The following is an 18,308-nucleotide window of genomic DNA, read 5'->3' on the forward strand; positions in this document are numbered from 1 at the left end:
GCAACAGCCTGGGCTGCTGGAGCTGCTCAGCAGAAGTTACAGTAACGTGTTCCCATTTGAGGATCCAGTTCTTCACGTTTTGTTAAATTCAAATCTTACCATCCACCATTTCTGATGAATATTATGAGCCTTTCTATTTTTTTTTTTCCATTTCTCAAATGTCAAGTAGATCTTTTACAGCAGCTCTTAAGAAGATAAAGGGGATTAAAGGATCATTTTATCCTATTTAAAGTTAGCTCTGAGACGATAGGAGTAAACAGGGACATTTTAAAGGATGTTAATCTCAGCTCTTTCTTATCCTCCTCCCTTTTCTTTTTCTTCTTTGCTAGCAAAATTTCACTTTTGTGGGTGAAATGAGTGCAAGAAGGCAAATTCTACTACCCTTTCTCCACACTTCAAAAAGCAAACACAAAATATCACTCCCAATTGCAATATTAAACATGAGTTTAAATTGGGCTGCCAATCACTGGCTTAGATTTTATGGCAAAAGCATGGAGAAAGTTAGAAGGAGACAAAAAGTTCTCTGGCAAATGGAGGAAGCCTGTCTCTGACACTAGAATTAAGAAGCAAAGATACTGCTTATTAAAAGAATCATGGAAATAACATTGTTTAAAGAAAACCGAGTACCAGAAATAAGAGCTCTGGACTGTCTGTAGGGATTTCAACATCGGCTGTCAGGAGACTGGGAGAGAGAGGCAGACTGTGAACCTCTAATGAGGGATGGTTATCTTCCACTTAATGCATACAAACCAAACCCCTACTGTTAGCACTCTTAGCCTGAGCTGTTTTGTTGTCAGCAGAAAGTACCCACCAGGCTTCTCACTGCCTCCATTCAGCCACGTAACAGGGAAAGTAAGGAAACTGCTTTCTCTGCACAGTCAGACACATCACACCTGCTTCTCGAGATGATTTTCAGGGCAGGGTCAGGAAGCTTGCAGTGTCCTGCAGAACTGAAGTCCTTGGTTTTGCTCGCTGCACATCTGGAGCACCCCGTGACACCCAGGGCAGCAGCTGGGCAGATGCTGGTGATGCTGTGCTGGGAGGAACAGAGAGATGCAGTGACAAAATGAATCTTGTTTGGGACTTGGCAGATAATTACGTTGAATATTTATCTCCATAAGAATAAAGAAATGTTTGCAGTGCAGGAGAGATTATCTTCCACTAAATTATGTGCTTTAATTTCCTGCGAAAACCATCCTGAGATCTGATGCAGAAGTGGCCATCACTCCTCCAACTCCATCTCCAGGAACACAGACCCACTGTGAGCTGCATTTTGCAGATGGAGTTTGTGGAATTAAGTGTCATTACAAAGCAGGAGAAGGGGGACTGCTGGAGGAGCGCTGCCAGTAGCTCCACTGTGAAGCTGCCTAGAACATCATATGAGCAGGCACTCAGACACACTGAAGATGCTGTTCTGATACAGACAAAAACACTCTCCTGACCAGCATGCCAGGGGCTGGACAAACCACAAGCCCTCCTCTTTCTGTGATGATGTTCACACTGCACTGCAGGATCCTTCTGTCACACCACATCCCCACAGGATGCTGCTGATGGACACATCAGTTTTTCTCCTCATTGGTGTGAGTTGCCCTGCAGGGGTTGGGGTTGGCAGAAAACCAGACCCAGCAGAGAGATGTCATTGAGAGCTGCATTGTGGCACTGTGTTCTGCTGTTCCCAAAGCAGGAGTGTGGCTTGAGGAGATGTGGCTGCTCGCCCTCCCAGAGTTTAAGATTTGCTCATTCTTTGTTTATTTCCTTTAATCTAAAATAAAAGTAATTGAGACTGAAAGTTCATGTTTTACTCTTTGTCTGAGAAACATAACAAAGAAAAACAATTGCAGAGGAAGGCAGTACATTTCACTTCCAAGCTTTCAAGGGATTATTACCAACAACAGTAGAGAAAAAATAACAGCTTTTGAAACTTACGAGAAAATACTTTGACAGCATCCCCATTAAACAGCCTCCCTCATCTTTAAGCTGCAGTAATTACGCTCACTTAATACCAGACAGTAAAATATTTACAAACAACGCAGAGAATTAAATGAAGTTTCCAGCCCTGGTACAGCTGTACACCCAACTCTGCCTCCTGTTCCTGGGGGAGGCACCGCAGCCTGGCTGTGCTGTGCTGAGCTGTGCTGCCCTGGGGATCCGTGCACTAAATGCAAAAACCCATCAGCAATGGCACCCAGAGAGCAGTCATTCACACAATGGAGCATCACCGGGGTCAGGCAGAGGGGCACAGCTCAGCACTAGCCTGGCCTTTGTCCCAGCACGGGGTGAGGCTCCTCTCAGCAGCTCCTCCAGCCAGGGCTCTGCTTCTCTTCCTGAGTATCCCAGGGCTCTGGGAGCTCCATCCTGCAGCTGCAAAGCAACCGGGCAGAGGTTCTCATTAGCAACGCCTCCTCCCTGCCAGAGCTGGGGGAAGTGGAGTCTCTACAAAGCACCTTTCGAGTTATTTTTTCCCCACTTTGCTCTGTTCCTTTTTATACTTGCTCTATTGCTCCCGTCAGTCTTCCAGGCAGAGGAACACTCTGCAGCAAGCTCCACTAGACTGAAGCCCCAGGTAGCTGAAATAGCACAAACACATGACAGCCCAGTGCTCAGAGACCCGAGCCTTCCTCTGTCACAGGAAGATTCATCAAATCCACCTTTAGCAGTTGGTTCATTCATAAATAACAGCCTAGATTGCTGCCAGATGCTAGATCATTAATAGTGAACATCATTTGGATGAAAAAAGACCCTCAATTAATACAAAAATATCTTTTTTTTTTGCAACGAGAGAGTATGAACTTTGATACCCACAAAATTACACAGGGCATTCTGGAGGAAGGATTGTCAGAGCAAACAGCAACCTGGCTTATCAGGGGCTGACACAGCCCAGCTCCAGCACAGCCCTTGTCGGAGAAAAGCTGTAGAGATGGGAAGTGAATGAGTACACAGGAGCACATCGATCCCACAGCCTGGAGCCTGGCAGATAAAGACTTTAGGAAAAGGTTCCAAAAAAAATAATTTGGACATATATTATCTCAGACAATGCAGCACTGCACACAGCCGTGGCTTTTCACTAGACCCCATCTGGGGCTCTCAGAGGGGGTTCATGGCCCGAGCAGCAGCACTCTGCAAAGCACAGATATCTGCGAAGGAGGGGATAAAGCGATGCAGAGAATGGAGAAGAATCAGCCTGTGGCTACAGCATGTTTGCTTCGAGTGTGTGACAATCAAGCTGCTTCCCCCCCTTTTCTTCGGCACCATGTTGCTGGTCCCCTCTTTATCTACACTGTGTACACATTAGCTCTCATCTGGCTCTTCTATAGAAAGAATCAAGTTGTTTTTTTCAGGAAATACACCTGGGCATGGAGCAGAGGGAAGGTCCATGTGCTGCATCCACACTGTGCACTGCTCACTGACCTGGGGACACGGCCTTGTTCCCTGCTCCCTGCTCCTCAACGCACAGCTCCAAGCACCAGCACCTGTTCCTCTAAGAGTCTGTGGTGTTTCCCACACACAAATGGCCCAGCCTCAAAAAATGAGATATTATGGACCCACTGGAGAGTAAGGGATGCAGGCCCAGAGACAATGAACCACTTCCCTATAGGTAAGATAAGGTTCATTTCCAGCCCCATCAGAGCATCCCCCAGCAATGTAAGCAGACACTCGAGTGCTCTGATGAACCAGAACTTAAACAGAGCAAAGCTAAGTAGAATGAAGTCCCTTTTAACTCTGAATGAGCACGTCCACATAGGTGGCTAATATGGTTTAACCGCCCCACTTGAGAAGTTAATTTGGACAAATATTCCTGAAAGCTCTCGTGTAGGGTGGGCCCGCATCACCAGTGGTCTGGAGGGTATTAGGAAAACGACCTCTTCATTAACCTGCTGTCAGCAGTTTCCTGCTCAGCAGTCGTGCATGGTTTTTTTTAGTAGTTTACAGTTATGTTGGACAATATAACACCACGAGCATTAAATTACTCTGCCACTTGCCAGAGAACCTGAGCCATGTAGATGGATTTTAAATCGCCACACTGCACAAAGGAGGTCTTCTGCAACAGGTACCTTACCCATAATTGGAAATTTATTTAATACTTTATTGACTGACTTCTTTATTACCTTCTGACAAGTTTAGCTCAGCAAACAGAACCAATCCCAAAAGCCAAGGGCTGGGGCTGGCCGCTTTTTGCCTGCTGAGAGTCAGTTGGATTCACAAATTGAATTATAGTTATTGTTCTGCTTGTAGCATTTTTTATTTCTCATCATGACAGATGGCTCTCTAAATGACAGCAGATTTGTATTTCATTAGGACACTTAGTCAAAAAATCAATACTGCTTCCACACACCTTTCTGAGAATACATACACAGACCACGCAGGCTGCTAGGGGCTTGATGCGATTTAGATAGCATTAGCTACATAGCAGACATATGTTTTACTTGTAATAATGTCTCACTGATTACAAAATAGCAGCCCTGGAAAACAGAGTGCTCTTATTACCCTTTATCTTTCTCTCTGCATGGTGGGGATGGCACTTTTTGGGTGCAGCGAAGAAGGGTGGGCAGGGGAAGGAGACAACATCTGAGCTTACGCCTGGCCATGGCTCTGTCTCCAATCTCCATTGCCCTCTTGTGGTCCCCAAGCAATATCTCACCTGAAAAGAGACCTCTACAGCAGGAAAAATCATTTCCACATTGTAGCCTAACACACCAAAGGAGGCTGCTTCTGTCTTAAAAGTAAGGCAAAACATTTCAAGGAGGCTTTGTGTTGCTTAATGCCTTCCCACTCCTCTCATTGTTCTATCTTTCCACTCCCCCATCCTCATCAATGTCATTGATTCAATCCAGGAGTTACTTTAGAGTTACAGGCTATATTGATTAATTTGGGTTGTAATGAGTCTTTTCAACGTAAGCAGCAGTGCATAAAAAATTGGTTTTAAACCTCCCACTTATGGTGCATTGATTTACTGTGATTAAAAGGGGATAAAAGGCTTTAGTTATTCCTTGCTTGGTGCACAGATATCGCCACAGAAATACTGGAAATTAGGTTTCCAAAAATGCTGATAGCATGTTGAGGTATACTGAGCAAATGGTCCATGCAGTCCTCCAGAATAATGCAGCTGGTGTGGAGATGAAGACTCCTTCACACCCACAGAAGAAAGGCAGGACACTGAGAAGGTTCTCCCTCCAGGGATGTGCTCTCCAGGATAAGAACACATGAAGGTGCAACGTGAATCCAGCCCTTCTGTCTGTGTCGTGGCTCTCACTCCAAACAAAGTAAAAGGCTCAGGATCTCTGGCTGAATGCACACGAGGAAGGATGCTGCAGCCCCACAGCTGGCTCAGCTCTCCATGCAGCCACACCGAACACAGGATGGAGGCTGACCTGCAAATCCTCCAGCCCTGTGAGGGACATACAGACAGGAGAAGCCTACTTTGGATGTTCCTGTTGTGTTTCATGACTTACACTTGCAGATGTAATGGGACAGGGACTTGATCCCAGGCGTCCTGCAGGAACAGGATGAGAGGTGCAGAAATGTGGTGACTGCTCCACGTGGGGACACATAGCTTCCTGAGGGAGTCATACAGTAACCCTCACCCAAAGCTTCCCCAGCACAGCCTGATGGCTCTTCTTCCCACAGCATTCTCCAGTTCTGCCCCATGGAAGCTCTCAGTGCTCTCTGCAGGACCTGATCCCTTAATCTTTCCCCTCGTACCACAGACACTGAGCACAGAGGACATCTCACTTCCAGGACTCCTATTTCAAACCCAGCAGGGATCCCTTGCCAGCACTGCCCAGTAGCATCAGTGGAGCACTGGGAGCAGCACCTTCACAGCAGGATTTTGATGCCCACCATGCCTCAGCTCAGGGTTCCAGAGAATATTCCTATAACCACTGGCACTTTGTCTGGAGCACAGTGCATTTCCCCTGCACCCACACAAGCACTGATCTCTGTTGTCACTATCACTGACCCCACTGCTGTCTCCTCTCACACAATCACAGAATGGCCAGGGTTGGAAGGGACCTCAAAGATCCTGAATCTCCAACCCCCCTGCCACATGCAGGGCCTTCTGATTTACTCTTGGAATCTCAGCCTCCCCTACTCTGGGGGCAGTTTCAGCAGCCTTTCACACTTTCTTTAAGAAAGAGAGGGAGCAAAAAAAAAACCCAAACCCTCCTGGTCTCATAAAGGACGTTTTATGCTGAGCAGTGCTCAGTGCTTACAGCTTCATGAATTGCAAAAACATTTGAAAATCTTGGTATTACAGGAAAATCTGTTCTGGTTCACTGCTTCTGTCACTAAAACCCATAGCATCACCTTGCCAAAGCAATTAATGCCCACCGCCAGGCTGGGATCCTGATTACTATTTCTAGGCCTGTCCCCACTCCTGTGAGCAAGCACTTCATCATCCAACATGACTCAGGAAGAGTAGAGGGAGAGCCATTAGTAGGGGTGCATGTTGATCAGGGAAAAGCCAGAAGCAGTCTAACATACTCTTTATAATATCATCACTCTTCTGTTCCATTTCTTCTTTTCCATGCACAGAGCAGCAGAAAAGCAGCACCAGAAGCCTTGAGGGCACAGAACTCCTGACCCAGCCCTGACCTACCATCATTAAGCCTCCTGGCCCCAAAGTCCCCATTACAGTTTGGACTTTGAAGAGTAATAAAGAACGTCAAGCTGACAAATATATGTTATCAGAAGAGATTTCTTCTTTGGTTTACAAGACGATTCCACAGTTTTATTGCACCTCTCTGGAGGTCTCTGCCTATGTGCTGTTATTTTTCTGCTCCCATACTGAGAGATGAGCAAACAGCTCCATGTTAGGTTTGTGCCCAGAGTCGTTTCCACTCCAGGGTCTTAAAAATTTTAATGGATAAATCTTAAAAGGTCAACAGCTGACAAAATCAATGCGGAGAGCTAAAAGAAAGGGAAATACAGATGACAACATTGACTCAGGCTAACAAGGATGCATCCCTCATGACCATCAGGTTCTGACTGCAAGGTGTGAAGCTACTCAGTAACTGCTCTGAACACCATTCTGAGCAGTGCCAGTGAAGAGGTTCACCAGAAGAAGGATGCATACGCCCATCATAAACACCCCAAATCTCAGATGCTTCTAGAAATCTAGGATTTTGCAGAAAACTCTCACAGAACGTCATGGTGAGAATTATCACATTATTAACACTATTTCTCAGTTGTCTGACAGCCCTGGTTGATAACCAAGACAACCCAGTGAATGCTGCTTTTTCATATCTGTCTTAAAGAACAGATGAATAAACAGAAGATTGAAGGCAAGTGTTTGGAAAGAAGACTGAAGCTTCTCACTTATGAGGGTCGTTTCAGGTTTCAACCTATGAGGAGCTGCCTTTTATTCACCAGAACACAGTGTGCTGTGCTGGGCACCTTCTCACACCACAAGACAAACAGCCTCAGCTAGAAAGTGAGCAATGCCTGCGTGCATCACCACGAGTGAATGGTGAGCTGGGATCTGCATCACAGGCCTTTGCTTCCCCCTGTGCTTTTGTACAGCATTGCTGTGCCATCAAACAGCTGCAGCACAGTTACAGGCAGGAGCACACGACAGCTGGATGCCCCCATGCAGCCAGGCCAGCAGGTACAAGGACAGAGTGTGCATCAGTGCAGTCTGCTGCCACTTTTCTGAACGATCCTGCAATTTAGTAATTACTCTACAAAAGGCCATCCACAGGATCTGTACTACAACATCCATGTTTCTGCTCCAACAGCTCTGCCTATCTATACGAGTGTATTTCTATTTTGTTGTGTGTTTATGTGGTGAGCTACATTTCTAAAGTCCATCCTTAACACACTGTACCTCCCTAGAATAGTAAGCACAATAAAAACAAATCTCAGAAATGAACAAGAAAGCCTTCCTTGGCCTGTTTGGTGGCTACAAAAGAAGCTGATTGCTCCGCACTTACCAGCTACACTCACTCCACATGAGAACACCTTTCAGATGCTGGCAGTGAGGTGAAGGAAGGGAGTGGGTTGTGTCATCTGCTGGTGCAGGTGGGCAGAGCTCTGCAGCAGGTGTGCTTGGTGAGCAGCGAGGTGCAATTAGGTGAGTTAAGTACAGTCGCAAGGAAATGCTGCTTATTTTTCACTGCAATAAAAATGATAATGATTCTGCTGAAAAATGTCGTTACTTCACACTCATTTAATTCTGGAAATCTAAATTCACAAAGGAAACAAGAAGCCCTTTAATCTCCTGGTAGATAAATAGCCCAATTTTATTTCTACTATTATTTTTTATCCTTTTCTAAGACATTTTATAAGACTTCAGAACATGAGAGCAAAGTTTAATTAACATTATCACATTAAAAAGCACAGCCAAAATTTTCATGGAGTTTTAATTGAAATATAATACTGTCTCAATTCTTTTTTTTTTTGCATCAAGAATAATGATAAAAAACACAGCCTGCACTGACTGCTGGATGGGATGCAGCTTGTGAGCAGAGAGGGCTTATGTAAGAAGCCATTTGGATGGCTCAGGATAAGCTTTTCTCCCAGAGATATACCAGGTGATGCTGTGAGCAGAAAGGCACACTTCTATTTCCTTTCTTCCCACCTCCAAAATCATTGCTTTGTCTCCACAGGTGAAGTCAATTACACGCAAACGTTTTTTGGATGGAGGTTTGTGCACCTGCACCTCGGCCACGCAGAGGATAATAAGGCAGCTTTATAGCCAGGTAACACCTTCCATCAGAGGATCTCTGAGCTCTTTCAAAATGTTGCCTCCTGTCCCTCAGCAGCCTTTTGGCACTACAAATCAAACCTGGGTCCTCTGGCTCAGAACATGCAGGTATTCACCTCTGCTCTCAGCTGCAGCAATGTTCTCCACGCCTCGTTCCAGCAGAGCCAATGCCAGCAGGTTGCTGTGGCAGGCAGGGCCAGGTCCTGGCCATGTATCTGGAGCACAGCAGTGAGGCTGTTCTGCCCCAGCAGAACAACTCAACCCAGGAGTTCTCTTGGCTGGGACAGCCCAGGAAATAAGAGCTGACATTTGCAAAGCCTTCTATGGGAATGGATAGGATAAGAATGCAAAACAGCAAGATATCCCACAGTGAAAATGTGAACTGTCCCTTTGGGGTTTTGCTCAGCTTAACTTACTGAGACCTACAGCCTTCATCCACAGATGGCACAAGCCCCACTTTCATGGTGGTGAAGGTGGGAGCCTTGTGTGCTTCACAGAATCATAGAATGGCCAGGGTTGGAAGGGACCCCAAGGATGATGAATCTCCAACCCCCTGCCTCATGCAGGGCCACCAACCTCCACATTTCACACCAGCCCAGGCTGCCCAGGGCCCCATCCAACCTGGCCTTGAACACCTCCAGGGATGGACGGGGCATCCACAGCCTCTCTGGGCAGCTGTTCCAGCACCTCACTACTCTCATAGTAAAGAACTTCCCCCTGACATCCAACCTCAATCTGCCCTCACTCAACTTCAAACCATTTCCCCTTGTCCTGCTGTTACCAACCCTTCAGCAGGATGAAGATCTCCCATCAGTGTTTTGTTCCTGCTTCCAAAGTGACAATGCAGGAGAGCCCAAGCTGTGAGGTGCCCGGATCCAGTCCCTCTCACCAGCCTGGTCAGTGCCCACTTCCACTCACTAAAGGAAGGATGCAGTTTGCCAGTCTGTTTTCCAGCTGGGAGCATCAGTTCACTACTTACTGTCTAGGCATCAAAGGCAAAAATTGAGTGTTTCACTCACGTGGTTGCACACTGGTCAGATTCCTACATCTGATGTTCCTGAGGCTGTCTACATCATTTTGAAGCTGTAATAGGAAGCCTGCTGGTCACAGCATTGCAATATATTGTGACTGAAATATGCTGTGCTGCTCTGGCCAATTTCTATAGAATTATCATAGTTTGGGGGATGGTTTTGGATGAGAAATTTTCTGAAGCTTGACACTTCTGACTGAAGAGGGAGAAAGTGCTAAAAAGAGAGAATGACAGCAGAAAGGAAAGAAAAAAAAAAAACCCTAAGCTGTGTTTCAAGAAAATATTCTGGATTTGTTCTTCACTGGAAAGAAAAGACAATTTGAAATCCCAAAGGTCTTTGTAAGACAAAATAGAAGTTCATTTCTTTTTTCTGGATGGGAGCTCCAGAACCTGAAGGAGCCAATGTGAGCTCACAGCAGGCAGCTTCCAGTCCCTTCCTGCCCTGGGCACAGCCTTCCATTTCCAGCATCAGCAGCAGAAAGCTCTGAGCAAGTAATTTCCTATACTGGATCAACACATTGGCTTATATGCTTGAATCTGAATAAATAAACAAACTACCTTCCCAGGAGAACCATGACTTTCATTAGGATTTAATTATAAGACTTTTATACAATATATACATATTAAAAGCCCGTATTCTTCTGTGCTGCTGAGTTGACACACAGCCCAAGAGAAGCAGGGCCTCACAAGCTGGGAGACACCGAAGCTGCTCTCTAGATTTCTGAGCATGCAGGGTGGCCTTAACCAAACCTATGGCTGGCAAAGGGGTATTCTATGTTCCTCTCCTTAGTATAGATAAAATTTCCTTCATTAACTGCTTGGGAACATTTTCTACTCTTCTTTGAGAATGAAGCCTAAATACCCAAGGTTATAAATTTCTGTTGTTTCTCAAAGCTCCCAACTTCCAGGCAAACACAACAAAGGATGAAGCTGAAGACCAAACTCCAAATCTCCTTTTGTTTCCCCTACTCTAAATCAATAGATATATAAAAGTAAGAGATGAAAACAAATCATGATCATGCTGCAGCTTTCAGGGGAAAATACCATCTACAAGAAAACAAATCAATAAAACTTTGTATTCTTGGACATGGTCTTCTGTTTTGGTCAATAAATGCACTCCGTTATGCAGTACATCACTGAAGCCTGCAGCAGTTTGCCAGTGACTGAGCACATACGTTCGTGGGGGGGAAGAAATGGTAACTCCAGTAGTGAGGCAACTGTATTTCCCAAAAGTAATTTGCTTTCGATTGGAGAATTACTTGCCCTGCCAGCAGGTGGTGACAGACAAAGCTGAATGACTGCATGCCCTGCTGGTGCTTTCCTTGCATAGCCTGCTCCCCTGAAATGGAATAGCATCAGTAGATGCTATCAGCACTGTTTCAGTAGGGAAGGTTTATTGATTTTAACAGGCAAACTGTTAAGAAAAGCAACTTTGATGGAACAAATAAATGGAGGTAGACAGATTGAATCATCTATTTATTAATCAAACAGAGCTGTTTTAGTAAAGAAAAGCAAAACTTTACAAATACCTAGCAAAAGCCAAACTCCGATTTTAGGCCAAGAACTGAAGAGGCTGCTTAACTCACTGCAAGGAGGCAGAGCATAATTAGGCTGGTGAGAATTCAGGCATGATTTGGACGGGATTTTCTCAATGAATAGAAATTATTACAGGAGGAGCTGCAGAAAGTAGAGTGGTTTAGAAAGGTGCAGCGCACCGCTATCAGGAGTGCAGAGTGTGTTACTCAGCTTTCAAATTAACATGAAAAGAAGTGTTTTGTAGCCCGCCCTTCATTTACCAGGTTCACCTGCAGAGTATGAAGGCAGCCACTCACCGTGGTCTGGCAGGAATCGAGATTGAGCAATTGAACTGAGTTTGATCAACTACTGCCATTGCCAACGTGAGCACTACTTCCAGGGGTCTGCAGCACAAGCAAAGTGCTGCTGAGCAAATGAACAGCCACAAGCTTCTCCAGCTTGTAACGGCACGGAGAAGGTGCTGTAAAAGCTGCACTGTTGGATGCCTCCCCTAAAAGTGCTGCCCTCGTGAAATCTGTCACGAGTTCTCCCAATAAAGATCTTAATTTTGCTGGATGGGCCTCCTCCGAGCAGCACAAAGTAACCATCTGTCACAACAAAGCATCATAAGGCAAATGAATCCTTCTTGGCTGCCACAAACAACACGCAGAGCTTTCCAGTCTATTGATTTTCTTTCTGTCTTTCCAAGTAGAATATTAATACAAGTCTCTGAAGGGTGAAGTCAGAGATTATCTTGGAGTTAATAAAGGAAGGTGTCTTGCTCTGACACAATACATCCAGCTGCTATCACAACTGCAGTGTCAGTAACCAGAGCAATGTGCACTTCCATGGGAGAGGTGGGATGGGAGGAGATGATTCCTCCTCCATCTCAAACTTCTCCATCATTGCTGTAGTGGAGGTTTGTCCTGCGGACCTGAGCTAGCTGGGATAGAGGAGCAGGACAGCAGAGCAAACCCAGTACACAACAATTTCATTCTTTTTTCACTGATCTGCCACAGCATCCGGGGTCAGCAGCCCCATCTCCCCCTGGCTGTGCTCCCTCCTTGCAGGCAGTGCCCTGATTGCCCATTGAGCACAGCCAGCCCTCAGCACACAGCCTGTGCTCAGGGTGCTGCTGGTCATTATTACGATCTGCAAATTTGTAAGCTGATCATTCAGAGCGGCCAAATAACTTCAGTCAGATAAATACTTGAGATTTATTTTGTGGCACATTTTCAACTGATTATTTGATTAATATTTTTCCCTGATGTTTTCAAAGCCTAATTTTTTTTTTCAAGTTAATGAGAATTGATATGAATCTCAGCACACTGTGCTGTAAGGACGGTGATGGATACGTTGGCTGCAAATACAACACTTTCATGGACCCTTCAAAATTCAGGAGTCTATGCAGCAACAGTTGAATTATCTTCTGGGATACCCACTGCCTTAAGGCAAGGCTGAATATCTGAATCCACTAACAAAAAGATGAGGAGTATCAGCTTCCAAAGCACTACCCCAAGGCACAGCAGCATCTATCTAAGTATCATTTACCCTTTATTAATGGAGAAGCAGAAGCTGGCAGCTGGCAGCCTCCTTCCAGTGCTGCCTGCAAGTGAGCACAGAGCATGCAGTGGTGGTAATTAAATCATTATTCACCACCCCTCTGGCAGGTGCAGTGCTCCTGGGGAGGGTTTTCAGTCTCCTTGAAAAGGAAGGGTAGAAAATGACAAGCGAAGTCCAAGCACCGCACTCAGAAAACAACCAGAATTAATTTCTTCTCCTCTCAGATGTCTCACGGGGACACATCTGTGTATCTGCTGGTTACTCCAGGTTCTTCCCAATCAGTGCTATCCCAAAGGTAAATTATGTGAGCAGCCAAGGGGGCTGTCTGACCACAGGAACAACTGCCTTGTGCAGGAGCCTACTTCTTCCTCTTGATTCTGCAACATAGGAGATGAGCTCCTAACTACACATCTAATAAACACCTACCTTAGGGCAGAGGAATTTCCCTCAAAGGGACACACTTTGATACGGATAAGCAGATCATGTTATGCATCTTACAGCCAGTGGAGGAGCATAGAGCAGGTGCACCTCCTGCCCCCATCCTCCACCTATCCTGGTCTCAAATGCCAGCACAGCCCTCTGGTGTACCCACTGCACCTCCCAGCTTAGTATCATTTGCATTCAGGTACCCAAAAATGAGTTAACTTGAATAAAAACCACTCCACAGTAATTTTGCAACTGGAATATGGTCCAAACTGCTGATGGATGAGACTACTGATGGATGCCTTATCCTCAAGGCTGCACTGCTTCCCTCAGCCAAAAACAAGTGTGAAGCTATACCAAGGCTATATTAGCATCCCTGTTACTACAGCACAGCCAAAGCTCCAGGGGCAAATCCATGCACTGTTGTGCTTGGCATCACACGTGCACATAAGAGAGAAACAACCTTTATGCCAAGGAGCTGCTGCAAGGACACGGCAGGGAGCAGAGCCAGCAAAGTCCTGCCTGTGCTACTTGACAGAGAAGACCCCCAGGCTCTGATGCCCCCTAAAATTCAGGACAAGGACCCCTTCTCATGTGTGCAAACATGAACCTGGCTCTGCTCAGACTGTGCTAAGCAGGGCAGGAGGCACAGAGAGGTCCTTCCTGAGATGCATCTGTGAGTGTGAGCATTCTGAGCACATTCCCCACTGCTGAAATGAAGCTGTGGTTATGGCAGTGGGAGACTTAAACAGCAAAAGCTCCCACAGAAGGCTGTGGTTTCAGTGCAAATCATATATTAATGAGTTTCATTTAATTATCTGTTATGTGAAGATACAATTTCTAATGAAACATGTCAGTCCTCACAGAGATAATGCTGAACACAAGGCGTGTTCTCAGTATAACTCTGCAATTATGAAGATGAGCATTTCTATTTTGATTTTTTAAGTTCTTTTTTGAACCAAATAAAACTTTTTTAAAAGTCAAGTGATGTGGCATAACAAAGTAATCATAGGATATTGGCTCATGATAGTTTTACTTTTGTAAAAGTATTTTTAAAAATTAATAAATGACATTTGAAGACTCACCGAAATGAAAACTGGCATTTTGTTCCAAAATATCAATGGACACGTTTCCACCAGGCCTGAAATCATGCTTTGGTTTTCACTGCTGCCTCTAAATGGACACAACACAGCACCAAACCATGCATGCAGACGAGGAACAAAGCACACAAACGTGGCATGACCTGCTGGAGCTGCACAGCACCTGTGTGAGCTGATGGAGATCCCACCTTTAGCTCCCCTTCCCCACATCCCTCTATGCAACACCACTCTGTACTTAAGAAAACCTCATGCATTGCGTTGGATTTTATTGACCTGTTAGAAAGTCCTTCCACATCTCTCTTCCATTCCGTGCTCTGCAGCAGTGCCATTCACACCTATTGTTTTTTCTTGTGTTTGGCCTCTTTATTGTCTGCTGTAAAGAACACCAGAAAAGTATTGTAAAGCAAGGCGGTAAGTGGCAGGCCACTATTTTAAACAGTGTTTGCAAGAAAGAAAGAGCTTTTTTAATAGAAAAACAAATCCTCTCCAGACAGCCAGCAGCCACTTGGCTGAGTCTTTTTTATGAATACTGCAAGGATGAATACCTAAGGATTTCCAGCTTAAACGTGGTATCTCCAGGCACCCTGACTGCCTTCCTAATAGATGTTTGGAGGGGCTGTCCATAGATAATTACCTGACACAGCAAAAGAAGGGCAGGAACAAACAGTGCTGCTTTCCTGGTCTGACTGGGTTGTAGCAGCTGGAGGGGCCGGCCTTTGCCTTGCTTAGGAGATCTTCAGATGCCTCCTTGGTTACAGAATATAGATATGTAGAAAATAGAGTGCGCCAGTTCTACATTAATTGCTTGACTTCATTGTTTTGGGGGCTGGGTGTCCAGGATGTGTACAGATAATGGGAAAACAAAGAGGATGAGGCAGAGGGGAATGCAAAATGTCACAGACTGTCATGAAAAAACAATTCCTACATTTGCACAATTTCACAGATCTCCTCCATGTCTCATCTCTCTCTTTTAATCGGTCACTGCTTTCCTGTTCACTTTTTTCAAATAAATCAGACAGTAAAAGAGAGAGGCAGCAGAGGGGTGATAAAGAAAACCAAAACCTTCACCCTTCTGCCCCAGTTTTTCACAGCTTTATTTGATATTTTTTTAGACAAGCTGATTTGGCACCCAAAAAAAAAAAAAACATTACCAGCAAATGCATTCTATCAAGCATTAAGCAAATTGATAAAACTGTATCACTTTGGAAGATGGTTTGGAAAGCAGTGGGCTCATTCAACTTTGAGCACTATGGCAGCACAAGGGCTGGGTTCAAGTAATTGAGGGCGTTCATCACAAGGAATAATGCCATCAGCTGCATCCCACCCAGAATTTTTGGTCTAATTACCTCCCTCGAGTGCCCTTGCAGACAACACTTCCCACTTGCAGCTCTCTTTGACCCTCTTTGATTTCTTCTTTGTTCCATTCAATTTTACTCTTGAACCACTTCTGAGTTCACAGTAAGTTGTGGTTACTCATAAAATGTCACTCAAGTGATGCAGGGTGGAAAGGTTAATGCAAATCAGGCTCTCACTGTTCTTATGCACTCTCTCCTTCACCAGCACACAGTTTTCCTCTCCCGCCGGAGCACTTCTCTGCAAAATAATTACCTCATGCAGATGAAACACGCTGAGGCTGAGCTGCTCCTCAGCTGCAGAGGCAGCTGACAGAGGAATCACTGCTGTTCTGCTGCTTCGTGCCAAGACTCGACCTGCCCAGAGCATCCCTGACACCACTGGATGCTCCCTGTCTCATGTTTGCGTGCTCTGGAAGCCTGCTGAAGGGAGCTACTCCCAGAGTCTTAAAACTTCAAGTTTTGCCATTCAGCCCAGTCGCTTGTTTGCATTCAGGTACGAAGAGCACAAGCACAAAGCATATGACAGAGCTCCAAGATTCTGCCACGAAGTGGGCTTCTGCAGAAAGCAGCACCCCAAATGGCTGCTGAGAGGTTAGGGATGGTGCAGGCTGACAGCACAGCCATAGGTTGAAGAGGAGTGCTGCCATGCAAGGCTGGGCACACAGGGAATGGCCAAAGGGCTCCTGAGCCTGCAGGAGATGGGTTGTTTTCTCCCTCCTGCCTTCTTTCTTCCCCTGTTGGCTTAAATAAAACCCAGCTGGTGCAATAATGCCACTGAGCTCTTTGCAGCTATAGCATTATGAGTGTAGAAGAAGCATTCAATGTATCCAGATGCCCAAACTCTATTGCTAATACAACATCTACTTTTTCTCCAGGCTTACTCATTGGAGAGAGTTAAGCTGGAATGGAGGAAATCTGCTGTTTATTCTGGAAATAATAATTTACATTATCTCTAAAACAAGGCTTTTTTCCAAAAGGATTCCAAAGTACCTACAGCATCTCATTTATCTGCCTCGTGCTGGACCAGCACAGCAACATGAACCACACTGCACACACCAACATCAGTGTGCTCTCATACTCCGAGTGCAGTCATTATGCACTTGAACCTGTAGCAAAAAAAAACAACCCTGCACATAAATCTGTAAACTAAATATATAAATTTTCAAAAGCAAAAGCACATTCTGTAATTCCTATATAAAACGCAGCGCATTGTAACAGTTTTATTATAATGGCAACTTGAGGATACTTCTTGTTTATGGGATGCAATAACCATATCATAGATAAAATAAATTCTAAAAGGCAGCAGTGGAATATTCAGCACTGCTGTTTATTAGTTGAGAACAGAGTTATTGCCAAGTCAACAAGAAACACCCCCATCCTGTGGCTGTTATTACGATGATGACAGTCTTAATTAAATATTAAAATAGCAAAGGGGAAAATTCAGAAAAACCCTTAAAAACACAGATATAGAAAGTTATGTTCAGAAGAACACAGTGTTCCTTTTCTATCTTCTCTCCCAGTCCCAGCCATGCTCGTACATCAGTCTGTGTCTCACTCCTCTCCTCCCCTATTTCTTCCCCTAGAAGGAACACATTCCAGCTGCAGGACAGCAGCAGCAAGGCCTGTGCTGTGCCCAGAACTGGTGGTTCCTGCACTAATATCCCTGCAGCACTGGCAGCAATTCCATCTGAAGTGGCTAATAACTTGCTGATTGTAAAACTGTGTGCTAGAGATACATTTGGAGGAATGTAATTAGAGAGAGGTATTTGCTTTCGACATTCATACCGATCTCTCTCTCCCAATCTCCATAATCATGAGACTTTAAATGATGTAGCACAGAGCTGTGTTTATTTATCTGCTGCTGAAATGGGACAGCATAGAGCTGTACAACACGCTCCCATTTCTCAGAGTATCAGCTGTATATCTGCAGTGGCTGCAAGACAGAAACATTTCAGCCCAGCAGTTAAATACAGAACTGGGAACAGCCCTGAACTAATCCAATGCTCCACTTGGAGCACAGCAGAGGAGCACAGGTTTTCCCAGGGAGCTCTGGCAGCTGCTTCAGGGTGGGCTCACTGCAGTCTGGAGCCATGCAGAAAACACAGTCATTGATTTCTACTGCAGAAGAACCCTGCAGTTCTGCTGGGCTGGCTGCAGTGCACAGCTCAGGGGGTACCTTCCTTCCCTCAGCTGATAGCCAGGCTCCTGCTTTAACACCAAACACAATACTTGATATGGAGTTGCTCTAGAATTCCTCAGCTGTGTTCTTGTTTTGAAGAAACAGTAAAAGTATTACAGCTTCAGACACCTCGTCCGAGTCCTGCTTACAGAATTGAGAAAGCAAAAAAAAACAAAAACAAATTCACCAACAGCTGAAAGTGAGGAAAGTGAGATGGTCCAACCCTCAGAGCTGAAAATAAAAGTTGTAACTTCAGGATTTTAACCCATGTATAACCACAAACACCATTTCCAATCTACCTCCTGAATTGCACATGCTGCATTTGCTTTGCCTTTAGCATCACTTTTCTCATAATAATGGAATTCAGAAATTCTCCATCTTAAGAATACATTGAGTTTTAGACGTGGTATGTTCTACCAGGAAGAATCAAACTAATGAAATC

General features: G+C 45.0%; 1 long non-coding RNA gene across 2 annotated transcripts in view; it reads right to left on the bottom strand.

Annotated features, from left to right (window-relative positions):
- Nucleotides 1–18,308, bottom strand: part of LOC149915130 (uncharacterized) — a 218,773-nt gene that overhangs the window by 128,413 nt on the left and 72,052 nt on the right. The window contains exons 1-3 of one of the 2 annotated variants that reach the window (XR_016459679.1): nt 9,721–10,390; nt 7,929–8,110; nt 812–1,036 (exon numbers count right to left, since the gene is read on the bottom strand). This is a non-coding gene — a long non-coding RNA (uncharacterized LOC149915130). Of the gene's footprint in view, nt 1–811; nt 1,037–7,928; nt 8,111–9,720; nt 10,391–18,308 lie in introns of those variants that run through there. The other variant, XR_016459678.1, reaches the window with a different exon arrangement.

The sequence above is a fragment of the Phasianus colchicus genome, chromosome 24, assembly GCF_987193195.1.
Source record: "Phasianus colchicus chromosome 24, bPhaCol1.hap1.1, whole genome shotgun sequence".
NCBI lineage: Eukaryota > Metazoa > Chordata > Aves > Galliformes > Phasianidae > Phasianus > Phasianus colchicus.